General features: G+C 49.4%; 1 protein-coding gene across 1 annotated transcript in view; it reads right to left on the bottom strand.

Moving 5' to 3' along the window:
• LOC132828466 (serine/threonine-protein kinase 38) overlaps window positions 1–12868 on the bottom strand; it is a 107404-nt gene extending 94536 nt beyond the window's left edge. Inside the window, exon 1 of the mRNA XM_060845618.1 lies at window positions 12692–12868. The gene's annotated coding sequence lies outside the window, so the exon portion shown is untranslated. The remainder of the gene's footprint in view (window positions 1–12691) is intronic.
• Window positions 12869–13947: the final 1079 nt, after the last annotated feature.

The raw sequence follows: 13947 nt of genomic DNA, 5'->3' as shown, positions 1-13947 counted from the left end.
TACCAGTGTAGAATGTCCGTAGCAGGGGCGCGGTATATACCAGTGTAGAATGTCCATAGTAGGGGTGCAGTATATACCAGTGTAGAATGTCCGGAGCACGGGTGCGGTATATATCAGTGTAGAATGCCCGTAGCAGGGGTGTGATATATACCATTGTAGAATGCCCGTAGCAGGGGTGTGATATATACCAGTGTAGAATGTCCTTAGCAGGGGTACGGCACATACCAGTGTAGAATGTCCGTAGCAGGCGGGGTGCGGTATATACCAGTGTAGAATGTCCGTAGCAGGGGTGCGGTATATACCAGTGTAGAATGTCGGTAGCAGGGGTGCGGTATATACCAGTGCACAATGTCCGTAGCAAGGGTGCGGTATATACCAGTGCAGAATGTCCGTAGCAGGGGTGCGGTATATACCAGTGCAGAATGTCCATAGCAGGGGTGCGGTATATACCAGTGCAGAATGTCCGTAGCAGGGGTGCGGTATATACCAGTGTAGAATGTCGGTAGCAGGGGTGCGGTATATACCAGTGCACAATGTCCGTAGCAAGGGTGCGGTATATACCAGTGCAGAATGTCCGTAGCAGGGGCGCGGTATATACCAGTGCAGAATGTCCGTAGCAGGGGCGCGGTATATACCAGTGTAGAATGTCCGTAGCAGGGGCGCGGTATATACCGGTGTAGAAAGTCCGTAGCAGGGGTGTGGTATATACCAGCGTAGAATTCTTTATAGCAGGGGTGCGGTATATACCAGCGCAGAATGTCCGTAGTCGGGGTACAGTATATACCAGCGTAGAATGCCTTATAGCAGGGGTGCGGTATATACCAGTGCAGAATGTCCATAGCAGGGGTGCGGTATATACCATTGTAGAATGCCTTATTGCCGGCGTGCGATTTATACCAGTGTAGAAAGTCCGTAGCAGGGGTGTGATATATATCAGTGTAGAATATCCATAGCAGGGCGCGGTATATACAAGTGTAGAATGCCCGTAGTGGGGTACAGTAAATATACCAGTATAGAATGTCCATAGCAGTGGTGTGATATATATCAGTGTAGAATGTCCGTAGCAGGGGCACAATATATACCAGTGTAGAATGTCCGTAGCAGGGGTGTGATATATACCAGTGTAGAATGTCCGTAGCAGGGGTACAGTATATACCAGTGTAGAATGTCCTTAGCAGGGGTGCGGTATATACCAGTGTAGAATGCCTGTAGCAGGGGTGCTGTATATACCAGTGTAGAATACCCGTAGCAGGGTGCAGTATATACCAGTGTAGAATGTCCATAGTAGGGGTGCAGTATATACCAGTGTAGAATGTCCGGAGCACGGGTGCGGTATATACCAGTGTAGAATGTCCGTAGCAGGGGTGCGGTATATATCAGTGTAGAATGCCCGTAGCAGGGGTGTGATATATACCAGTGTAGAATGTCCGTAGCAGGGGTACAGTATATACCAGTGTAGAATGTCCGTAGCAGGGGTGCGGTATATACCAGTGTAGAATACCCGTAGCAGGGTGCAGTATATACCAGTGTAGAATGTCCATAGTAGGGGTGCAGTATATACCAGTGTAGAATGTCCGGAGCACGGGTGCGGTATATACCAGTGTAGAATGCCCGTAGCAGGGGTGTGATATATACCAGTGTAGAATGTCCGTAGCAGGGGTACAGTATATACCAGTGTAGAATGTCCTTAGCAAGGGTGCGGTATATATCAGTGTAGAATGCCTGTAGCAGGGGTGCTGTATATACCAGTGTAGAATACCCGTAGCAGGGTGCAGTATATACCAGTGTAGAATGTCCGTAGCAGGGGTGCAGTATATACCAGTGTAGAATGTCCGGAGCAGGGGTGCGGTATATACCAGTGTAGAATGTCCGTAGCAGGGGTACAGTATATACCAGTGTAGAATGTCCGTAGCAGGGGTGCGGTATATTACCAGTGTGGAATGTCCGTAGCAGGGGTGTGATATATACCAGTGTAGAATGCCTTATAGCAGGGGTGCGGTATATACCAGTGTAGTATGTCCATAGCAGGGGTGCGGTATATGCCAATGTAGAATGTCCCTAGCGGGGAACAGTATATACCAGTGGAGAATGTCCGTAGCAGGGGTACAGTATATACCAGGTAAAAAATGAGGTCTGCAGATGCTGGAGATCACAGCTGAAAATGTGTTGCTGGTTAAAGTACAGCAGGTTAGGCAGCATCCAAGGAACAGGAAATTCGACGTTTCGGGCATAATGAAGGGCTTATGCCCGAAACGTCGAATTTCCTGTTCCTTGGATACTGCCTAACCTGCTGTGCTTTAACCAGCAACACATTTTCAGCTTCTACAGTATATACCAGTGTAGGATGTCCGTAGCAGGGGTGTGATATATACCAGTGTAGAAAGTCCGTAGCAGGGGTGCGATATATACCTGTGTAGAATGTCCGTAGCAGGGGCACAGTATATACCAATGTAGAATGTCCGTAGCAGGGGTACAGTATATACCAGTGTAGAATGTCCGTAGCAGGGGTACAGTATATACCAGTGTAGAATGTCCGTAGCAGTGGTACAGTATATACCAGTGTAGAATGTCCGTAGCAGGGGTACAGTATATACCAGTGTAGAATGTCCGTAGCAGGGGTGCGGTATATACCAGTGTAGAATGTCCGTAGCAGGGGTGCGATATATACCAGTGTAGAATGTCCGTAGCAGGGGCACAGTATATACCAGTGTAGAACGTCCGTAGCAGGGGCGCGATATATACCAGTGTAGAATGTCCGTAGCAGGGGTACAGCATATACCAGTGTAGAATGTCCGTAGCAGGGGTGCGGTATATACCAGTGTGGAATGTCCGTAGCAGTGGTGCGGTATATACCAGTGTAGAATGCCTTATAGCAGGGGTGCGGTATATACCAGTGTAGAATGTCCGTAGCAGGGGTACAGTATATACCAGTGTAGAATGTCCGTAGCAGGGGTGCGGTATATACCAGTGTGGAATGTCCGTAGCAGTGGTGCGGTATATAACCAGTGTAGAATGTCCGTAGCAGGGGTACGGTATATACCAGTGTAGAACGTCAGTAGCAGGGGCGCGGTATATACCAGTGTAGAATGCCTGTAGCAGGGGTGCGGTATATACCAGTGTAGAATACCCGTAGCAGGGTGCAGTATATACCAGTGTAGAATGTCCATAGTAGGGATGCAGTATATACCAGTGTAGAATGTCCGGAGCACGGGTGCGGTATATATCAGTGTAGAAAGTCCGTAGCAGGGGTGTGGTATATACCAGCGTAGAATTCTTTATAGCAGGGGTGCGGTATATACCAGTGCAGAATGTCCATAGCAGCGGTGCGGTATATACCATTGTAGAATGCCTTATTGCAGGCGTGCGATTTATACCAGTGTAGAATGTCCGTAGCAGGGGTACAGTATATACCAGTGTAGGATGTCCGTAGCAGGGGTGCGGTATATACCAGTGTAGAATGTCCGTAGCAGGCGGGGTGCGGTATATACCAGTGCAGAATGTCCGTAGCAGGGGTGCGGTATATACCAGTGTAGAATGTCGGTAGCAGGGGTGCGGTATATACCAGTGCACAATGTCCGTAGCAAGGGTGCGGTATATACCAGTGCAGAATGTCCGTAGCAGGGGCGCGGTATATACCAGTGCAGAATGTCCGTAGCAGGGGCGCGGTATATACCAGTGTAGAATGTCCGTAGCAGGGGTGTGGTATATACCAGCGTAGAATTCTTTATAGCAGGGGTGCGGTATATACCAGCGCAGAATGTCCGTAGTCGGGGTACAGTATATACCAGCGTAGAATGCCTTATAGCAGGGGTGCGGTATATACCAGTGCAGAATGTCCATAGCAGGGGTGCGGTATATACCATTGTAGAATGCCTTATTGCCGGCGTGCGATTTATACCAGTGTAGAAAGTCCGTAGCAGGGGTGTGATATATATCAGTGTAGAATATCCATAGCAGGGCGCGGTATATACAAGTGTAGAATGCCCGTAGTGGGGTACAGTAAATATACCAGTATAGAATGTCCATAGCAGTGGTGTGATATATATCAGTGTAGAATGTCCGTAGCAGGGGTGCGGTATATACCAGTGTAGAATGTCCGTAGCAGGGGTACAGTATATACCAGTGTAGAATGTCCGTAGCAGGGGTGCGGTATATACCAGTGTGGAATGTCCGTAGCAGTGGTGCGGTATATACCAGTGTAGAACGTCCGTAGCAGGGGCACAATATATACCAGTGTAGAATGCCTGTAGCAGGGGCACAATATATACCAGTGTAGAATGTCCGTAGCAGGGGTGTGATATATACCAGTGTAGAATGTCCATAGTAGGGGTGCAGTATATACCAGTGTAGAATGTCCGGAGCACGGGTGCGGTATATATCAGTGTAGAATGTCCGTAGCAGGGGTGCGGTATATATCAGTGTAGAATGCCCGTAGCAGGGGTGTGATATATACCAGTGTAGAATGTCCGTAGCAGGGGTACAGTACATACCAGTGTAGAATGTCCGCACCAGGGGTGCGGTATATACCAGTGTAGAATGCCCGTAGCAGGGGTGTGATATATACCAGTGTAGAATGTCCGTAGCAGGGGTACAGTATATACCAGTGTAGAATGTCCTTAGCAAGGGTGCGGTATATATCAGTGTAGAATGCCTGTAGCAGGGGTGCTGTATATACCAGTGTAGAATACCCGTAGCAGGGTGCAGTATATACCAGTGTAGAATGTCCGTAGCAGGGGTGCAGTATATACCAGTGTAGAATGTCCGTAGCAAGGGTGCGGTATATACCAGTGCAGAATGTCCGTAGAAGGGGTGCGGTATATACCAGTGCAGAATGTCCGTAGCAGGGGTACGGTATATACCAGTGCAGAATGTCCATAGCAGGGGTGCGGTATATACCAGTGCAGAATGTCCGTAGCAGGGGCGCGGTATATACCAGTGCAGAATGTCCGTAGCAGGGGCGCGGTATATACCAGCGCAGAATGTCCGTAGTAGGGGTACAGTATATACCAGCGTAGAATGCCTTATAGCAGGGGTGCGGTATATACCAGTGCAGAATGTCCATAGCAGCAGTGCGGTATATACCATTGTAGAATGCCTTATTGCAGGCGTGCGATTTATACCAGTGTAGAATGTCCGTAGCAGGGGTACAGTATATACCAGTGTAGGATGTCCGTAGCAGGGGTGTGATATATACCAGTGTAGAATGCCTGTAGCAGGGGTGATGTTTCTACCAGTGTAGAATGTCCGTAGCAGGGGTACGGCGTATACCAGTGTAGAATGTCCGTAGCAGGGCTACGGCATATACCAGTGTAGAATGTCCGTAGCAGGGGTGTGGTATATACCAGCGTAGAATTCTTTATAGCAGGGGTGCGGTATATACCAGTGTAGAATGTCCGTAGCAGGGGTACGGCATATACCAGTGTAGGATGTCCGTAGCAGGGGTGTGATATATACCAGTGTAGAATGCCTGTAGCAGGGGTGAGGTTTCTACCAGTGTAGAATGTCCGTAGCAGGGGTACGGCATATACCAGTGTAGAATGTCCGTAGCAGGGGTGTGGTATATACCAGCGTAGAATTCTTTATAGCAGGGGTGCCGTATATACCAGTGTAGAATGTCCGTAGCAGGGGTACAGTATATACCAGCGTAGAATGTCCGTAGCAGGTGTACAGTATATACTAGCGTAGAATTCTTTATAGCAGGGGTGCGGTACATACCAGTGCAGAATGTCCATAGCAGGGGTGCGGTATATACCATTGTAGAATGCCTTATTGCAGGGGTGCGGTTTATACCAGTGTAGAATGTCCGTAGCAGGGGTGTGATATATATCAGTGTAGAATGCTTTATAGCAGGGGTGTGGTATATACCAGTATAGAATGCCTGTAGCAGGGGTGCGGTATATACCAGTGTAGAATGTCCGTAGGAGTACAGTATATACTAATGTAGAATTTCCGTAGGAGTACGGTATATACTTGTGTAGAATTTCTGTAGTGGGGATGCAGTATATACCAGTGTATCACAATGCCCACGCACAAGGTCCAATATTCCACATTCAAAAGAGCCATTATGAAAGCTCTGTGTGGAGTCAGGGTGAACAGTAACTAAATTATTTTCAAACCAGAGTTCATACAAATACACCACCTTACCAACCTGCCTCAGTGATGGAAAGGTGTTATTTCCAATATTACAGCACCCAAAGAGCACAGGAACTGCTGGCCATGAAATCAGACAGCCACTGGAGCCCCTGACCTGGAATTACTCTGCTAACATCCATGACCTGTCTGGTTTACAACTGCAACCCTCCACACATACTACAGAAATAGGAAGATCCTGCAGAAGTGCCCACATCCAGTCCAAGTCTCCACTGCCTGCTTTCCTCTCATCTTCCCCACACAGATACCATCACTCTATCATTACATGGGATATAACTAATACACTAGCACATTCACCACTCATTTACAACAGGTATGCTGCATTGTCCATTTTCCCCAAACTGCAAATATTATGCATGGTGGGGAGAAAAAATACCACTCAAGCCAACATTGTTGGAAATTGCAGCATTTCATCCTTTTCCACTGTCTCCCATAAGACGTGACACACAATGGCTTTAACCAGTGCTGCTCCACCCAGTATCGACGAAGAGCACTGAACTAACATTGAGCCACATCTATTGCATCCGCTGCACCCGATATGGCCTCCTCTATATTGGGGAGACGGGCCGCTTACTTGCGGAACGCTTCAGAGAACACCTCAGGGACGCCCGGACCAACCAACCCAACCACCCCGTGGCTCAACACTTTAACTCTCCCTCCCACTCCGAGGACATGCAGGTCCTTGGACTCCTCCACCGGCAGAACATAACAACACGACGGCTGGAGGAGGAGCGCCTCATCTTCCGCCTGGGAACCCTCCAACCACAAGTGATGAACTCAGATTTCTCCAGTTTCCTCATTTCCCCTCCCCCCACCTTGTCTCAGTCATTTCCCTCAACTCAGCACCGCCCTCCTAACCTGCAATCTTCTTCCTGACCTCTCCGCCCCCACCTCACTCCGGCCTATCACCCTCACCTTGACCTCCTTCCACCTATCACATCTCCATCGCCCCTCCCCCAAATCCCTCCTCCCTACTTTTTATCTTAGCCTGCTTGGCACACTCTCCTCATTCCTGATGAAGGGCTTATGCCTGAAACGTCGAATTTCCTGTTCCTTGGATGCTGCCTGACCTGCTGTGCTTTAACCAGCAACACATTTTCAATTGAGCCACATCCAATATCATTAAAAGGTTATACAGATAGGTCCTCAGCATCATGTCTGTTCAAATATGCACTCAACTCTGACCCAACATCATAGATCCTATCTTGACCTCAGCCAGAAGCAGAAAAGACCAAAACACTCCTAATGTGTCACGAGTGAGCTGCAGCTCACCATTGCTGCTGGGGAGGGCTTATCAATGGCTGCACTGAAGTATCACAACTTTGGTCACTTTCCTGCAAATACAAACCCATAGACACTTGTCACTGGAAGATGAGCTCCACCCTACTGCACAAGTAGCAAGATGCCAGTAAGTGATAACCAGGCATCTCGGTTTACAACAGTGTTACCTACTCTCCCTTGCAAAAGTCAAGGAGTAAAAGCCATTCTTGCAGAGTTTGACACATATTGCATTTCGGGCCTTATAACCTATTCTATTCATTGAGTTGTAAAAGTCATATTTACATGCATAAATATATGCATGAGGTAATTTATGTAATTTTTTTTCTTGTATATTGTCTTACTGTTCATTTTCACACAGCAGGAAACCAAAATTTCACAGTCCATCTGGATGTTGACAATTGTAACGTCCAGCTGATATTGCATTTGAGAAAAACCAAATACTATAAAAACTGGAAAACAAAAGCCTGCGAGCAGTAAACATGCCTGAGCATGAAGCTGCTCCACTGTCAGAAAAACTGAACTAATTCCTTTCAAGATATCTTTTTTCCAGGATAGCCCCATCTTGTAAGTGCCTCCAAAGTGGCCTGTGACAAGTCACTCAGGCATGTCAAATTATGACATGCAGTAGTTCAGGAAAAAAAGGCTAAAAAAAAAATCACACAGCACCAGGTTATAGTCCAACAGGTTTATCTAGAAGCACTAGCTTTCAGAGCACTGCTCCTTCATCAGGTAGCTGATGTCATGGTGTGATTTTTAACTTTGTCCATTACAGTCCAACACCGGCTCCTCTCCATCAGGAAAAAGGCTGAACACCACCTTCTCAGTGAACTAGAGGTGGACAATGAATAAACAGCTTTGCTCATGAATCCCAACCCCCCCACACAACATCAAAATGGATCGTTTCTCTCCACAGCTTTGACCACAGCCATGACATGAGGAGAGCTTGACAGAGTCTTCAAACAGCTGGCATTCTTCCCCCCCATCATCCCCAATGTTCCTTTTTAGAAGTCAAATGAAGCCACAGTGGCCTCAAGAAGGCACACGTCACTGAACACACAATGTCTACGGCAGCAGAGCGAATATGTGACTAGATAAATAATCCACCAGCTTAAACAGTTGCTCCAGAGAGTTCCAATCTCATCATGACAGCTGGAGAAGTTACATTCAGTTAACGATATCAATCTGGAATAAAAACTAAAGGTGACGACATATGACGCGTTATAAAAACCCACCGAGTTCAATAATATCTTTTTAGGGAAGGAAATCTACCATCCTTATCTAGTCTGACCTATATGCGATTCCAGGCCGACAACAATGTAGTTGACTCTTTAACTATGCAAGGATATTGAAACAGGAGGAGCAGAGAATTCAGCCGCTCTAGCCTGCTCCACTAGTCAGTCAGATCATAGCGAGTGAGACCACACAGGACTTTTCCGGTTGCCCTCTATAACCTTGGACTCCTTGGTCAATCAAAAATCTGTCTAAACCAGCCCTGAATATATTCAATGACCGGAGCAGGTCCAGTGCTTTTCGTCATTTACAGAAATGATTTGGATATGAACATAGGAGGTACAGTTATCAAGTTAGCAGGTGACACCCCAAGTAGTGGTCAGCAAAGAAGGATACCACAGATTGCAACAGGAACTTGATCAGATGGGCCAATGGGTTAAGGAGTGGTATGAGGCATCTAATTTAGATAAATGCAAGGTGTTGCATTTTGGAAAAGCAAATCAAAGCAGAGCTTGTACACTTAATGGTAACATTCGGGGGAGTGCAGGTTCATAGCTCCTTGAAAGTGGAGTCGCAGGTAGATAGGGTAGTAAAGGTGGTGTTTGGTATGCTTTCCTTTATTGGTCAGAGCATTGAGTACAGGAGTTGGGAGGTCATGTTTTGGCCCTACAGGACATTGGTTAGGCCACTTTTGGAATATTGCATGCAATTCTGGTCTCCTTCCTATTGGAAGGATGTTGTGAAACTTGAAAGGGTTCAGAAAAGATTTACAAGGATGTTGCCAGGGTTGGAGGATTTGAGGGAAAAAATCAACTAGGAGAAAGTGAGGATTGCAGATGCTGGAGATCAGAGCTGAAAAATGTGTTGCTGGAAAAGTGCAGCAGGTCAGGCAGCATCCAAGGAGCAGGAGATTCGATGTTTCAGGCATAAGCCCTTCTTCAGGAATGAGGAAGGTGTGATAAGCACCTACTTGCGGAACGTTTCAGAGCCACCTCCAGATAGATCCCACCACCAAGGATATATTTCCCTATCACCGTTCTGGAAAGACCACTCCCTCCACGACTCCCTCGTCAGGTCCACACCCCCCACGAACCCAACCTCCACTCCCGGCACCTTCCCCTGCAACGGTAAGAAATGCAAAATTTGCGCCCATACCTCCCCCTCACTTCCCTTCAAGGGATCTTTCCATATCCACCACAAATTCACCTGCACCTCCACGCACGTCATTTACTGCATCCGCTGCACCCGATGTGGCATCCTCTATATTGGGGAGTCAGGCTGCCTACTTGCAGAACGTTTCAGAGAACACCTCTGGGACACATACACCAACCAACCACCCCATGGCTGAACACTTTAACTCCGCCTCCCACTCCACCAAGGACATGCAGGTCCTTGGCCTCCTCCATCGCCAGACCATGGCAACACGACGCCTGGAGGAAGAGCGCCTCATCTTCTGCCTAGGAACCCTCCAACCACAAGGGACGAATGCAGATTTCTCCAGCTTCCTCATTTCCCCTCCCCCCACCTATCTCAGTCCCAATTCTCGGACTCAGCACTGCCTTCTTGACCTGCAATCTTCTTCCCGACCCCCCTCTCCAACCTATCACCCTCACCTTAACCTCCTTCCACCTATTGCATTCCCAACGCCCCTCCCCCAAGTCCCTCCTCCCTACCTTTTATCTTAGCCTGCTAGGCACACCTTCCTCATTCCTGAAGAAGAGCTTATATTGATTCTTCTGTTCCTTGGATGCTGCCTGACCTGCTGACCTTTTCCAGCAACACATTTTTCAGCTTGGAGGATTTGAGCTACAGGTTGAGGCTGAATAGGTTTGGGGTTGTTTTCCCTGGAGTGTCGGAGGCTGAGGGGTGACCTCAGAGGTTTATAAAATCATGAGGGGCATGGATAGGGTGAATAGGCATGGTCTTTTCCCTGGGATGGGGGAGTTCAGAACTAGGGGGCATAGGTTTAGGGGGAGAGGGAAAAGATATAAAAGGGACTGAAGGGGCAATGTTTTCACACAAAGAGTGGTAGGTGTATGGAGTGAGTTGCCAGAGGAAGTGGAGGAGTCTGGTACAATTACAACATTTAAAAGGCATCTGGATGGGTATATGAATAGGAAGGGTTTGGAGGGATATGGGCCGGGTGCTGGCAGGTGGGACTAGATTGCGTTGGAATATCTGGTCGGCATGGATGGGCTGGACCGAAGGGTCTGTTTCCGTGCTGTACATCTCTATGAGTGGATGGAGAATTCCAAACATTTCAATCTCAGAATAAATTTATGGTTTTCGTTGTCTTAAATTGGTCTGAAATGGCCCAGAAAGCTGCTCAGGTATTGGACTGACAAATAAGTGTTCATGTTGTCACTTGTTCCTGGAAAGCCATGAATTTTTTTAAATATGAGAAAAATGGCACCAAGTATTTTGCGAAAACAAGTCTTTAGTGGAAATAAGCAAGTAACTTGGAGAGCACCCTGAATAATTTCTTTGCCACCTTTCTTGAAAACATCAATGCACATTGTTGTGGTTCTGCTCGCCGAGCTGGGAATTTGTGTTCCAGACATTTCGTCCCCTGTCTAGGGGACATTCTCAGTGCTCCTGTGAAGCATTTCTGTGATCTTTCCTCCGGCATTTATAGTGGTTTCAATCTGCAGCTTCCGATGGTCAGTTCCAGCTGTCCGCTGCAGTGGTTAAACCACTACAAATACCGAAGGAAAGATCACAGAAGTGCTTCACAGGAGGCTCCCAAGCACTGAGGATGTCACCTAGACAGGGGACAAAACATCTGCAACACAAATTCCCAGCTCAGCGAACAGAACCACAACAACGAGCACGCGAACTACAAATCTTCTCACAAACTTTGATCAATGCACATCATCCATCGGTGCCATACACCTTTTGGTATCTTACTGAAGCCGAGACGATATCACGGGGCTATTATCTAATAGGGAGGCATCACAACCAGGCAACATTCACCCTGTACCCAAGATACACATTCATACAGTTTCTATTGAATATATAGAATATCTGAGAGCAGGAACTCATCTTGTAACACTGGGGACAAATCTCCAAGATCACTTTACTCAGCAAAGAAGTGGGATTTCAACAATGCGGTCTCTGCCTGGGGAGGTTATACAATCAATTTTGAACACATGAAGTCTAGCATAACTCATCATAGCTCGAGAAATGAATGGTGTGGCTGGGTCAGCAACATCCAAACACAATACAAAACATTTAAACATGGAATAAAAGATCCTGAACAGGACCTTAAATCAGATGCTAATTGACACAAGTTCACATGAACAGACATGAACCAAAAGGTTGCTCAAGGAGATAGATGTAAAGAGGTACCTGGAAGGAGGGGGACTGAAGAATTCAGGAATCTTCAACAAACAGGACTGACCCCAAAACCTTCACAGGACACAGGGCCATCTCAGGGCAGGGGCAGGGGCTGGGGCTGGGGCTGGGGCAGGGGCTGGGGCAGGGGCAGGGGCAGGGGCAGGGGCTGGGGCAGGGGCAGGGGCTGGGACAGGGGCAGGGACTGGGGCAGGGGCAGGGGCTGGGGCAGGGACTGGGGCAGGGGCAGGGACTGGGGCAGGGGCAGGGACTGGGGCAGGGACTGGGGCAGGGACTGGGGCAGGGACTGGGGCAGGGGCAGGGACTGGGGCAGGGACTGGGGCTGGGGCAGGGACTGGGGCAGGGCTCTGATCCTCACTCAAACACCCAGATCATCACTAACCCCCACCCCCCGGGGGGGGGGTCACTAACCCCACACCCACACCACCCCGACCCCCGGCGTCACTAACCCTCTCCCGGCCCTGTCCGTGTCCGTGTGGGCCCCCAGCCCCGGGGAAAGCTCCCCCCTCTCTCCCGCCGCCTCCATCCCCCTGGGCCTGGGCCCGGGCCCGGGCCCGGTCTCGGTCTCGGTCTCGGTCTGACCCCCGGGTGGGAGTCCCCGGGATCCGGACACAGCAGGAGACGCTCCCGCCGACCACGACGGGATCGGGATCAGGCCCGGAGCCCGGGCCCTTACCTGGGTGCTCCCGGCTGGGCTGGCCCCCGGCCTGGCCTGGTCCCTCTCCCGGTCCCGGTGGGTGTCGGTGTCGGTGTCTCTCAGAGCCGCTCCCGGGCTCCGTGCGGGCCCGGATCCACTTCCGCCGGAGCAACACCACAAGCCCCCTCCCCTAGACAGCCCATAATACCCGGGCCCTAGCAACCAGACAGACCATAATACCCGGGCCCCTAGCAACCAGACAGACCAGAATACCCGGGCCCTAACTACCAGACAGACCAGAATACCCGGGCCCCTAGCAACCAGACAGACCATAATACACAGGCCCTAGCAACCAGACAATACCACCCAGCCCCCTCCCCTTGACATACCATAATACCTGGGGCCCCAAGCAACCAGTCAGACCATATTACGCAGACCACTAGCAACCGGACAGACCATATTAACCAGGCCCCTAGCAACCAGACAGACAGTAATACCCAGGCCCCCTAGCAACCAGACAAACCATAATACCCTGGCCCCTAGCAACCAGTCAGACCATATTACCCAGGCCCCTAGCAACCAGACAGACCAGAATAGCCGGCCCCCTAGCAACCAGACAGACCAAAATACCTGGGCACCTAGCAACCAGACAGATCATCATAACTGTGTCCCTAGCAACCAGGCAGACCGTAATACTCAGGTCCCTAGCAACCAGGCAGACCAGAATACCAGAACCCCTAGCAACCAGACAGACCAGAATACCCGGGCCCCTAGCAACCAGACAGACCGTAACAGCCGCCCCCCCCCCCCCCCAGCAAACAGACAGACCATAATACCCGGGCCCCTATCAACCAGACAGACCGGAATACCAGAGCCCCGAGCAACCAGACACACCGTAACAGCCGGCCCCCTAGCAACCAGACAGACCATAATACCCGAGCCCCTAGCAACCAGACAGATCGTAATAACTGGGTCCCTAGCAACCAGACAGACCATAATACCCGGGCTGAAAATTTGTTGCTGGAAAAGCGCAGCAGGTCAGGAAGCATCCAAGGAGCAGGAGAATCGACGTTTCGGGCACAAGCCCTTCATAAGGCATCTGTAGACCTCACGTTCTCCATAATACACAGCCCCCCAGCAACCAGACAGACCATAATACCCAGGCCACGAGCAACAAGACAGACAGTAAAAGCCGGCCCCCTAGCAAACAGACAGACCATAATACCCGGGCCTTAGCAACCAGGCAGACTGTAATAACCGGTCCCTAGCAACCAGACAGACCATAATATCCAGCC

This window comes from Hemiscyllium ocellatum, chromosome 26, assembly GCF_020745735.1.
Source record: "Hemiscyllium ocellatum isolate sHemOce1 chromosome 26, sHemOce1.pat.X.cur, whole genome shotgun sequence".
NCBI classification, from domain to species: Eukaryota; Metazoa; Chordata; class Chondrichthyes; order Orectolobiformes; family Hemiscylliidae; genus Hemiscyllium; species Hemiscyllium ocellatum.
Note: the sequence above shows the minus strand (reverse complement) of the source record. Positions and strands in the feature narration are given on the sequence as shown.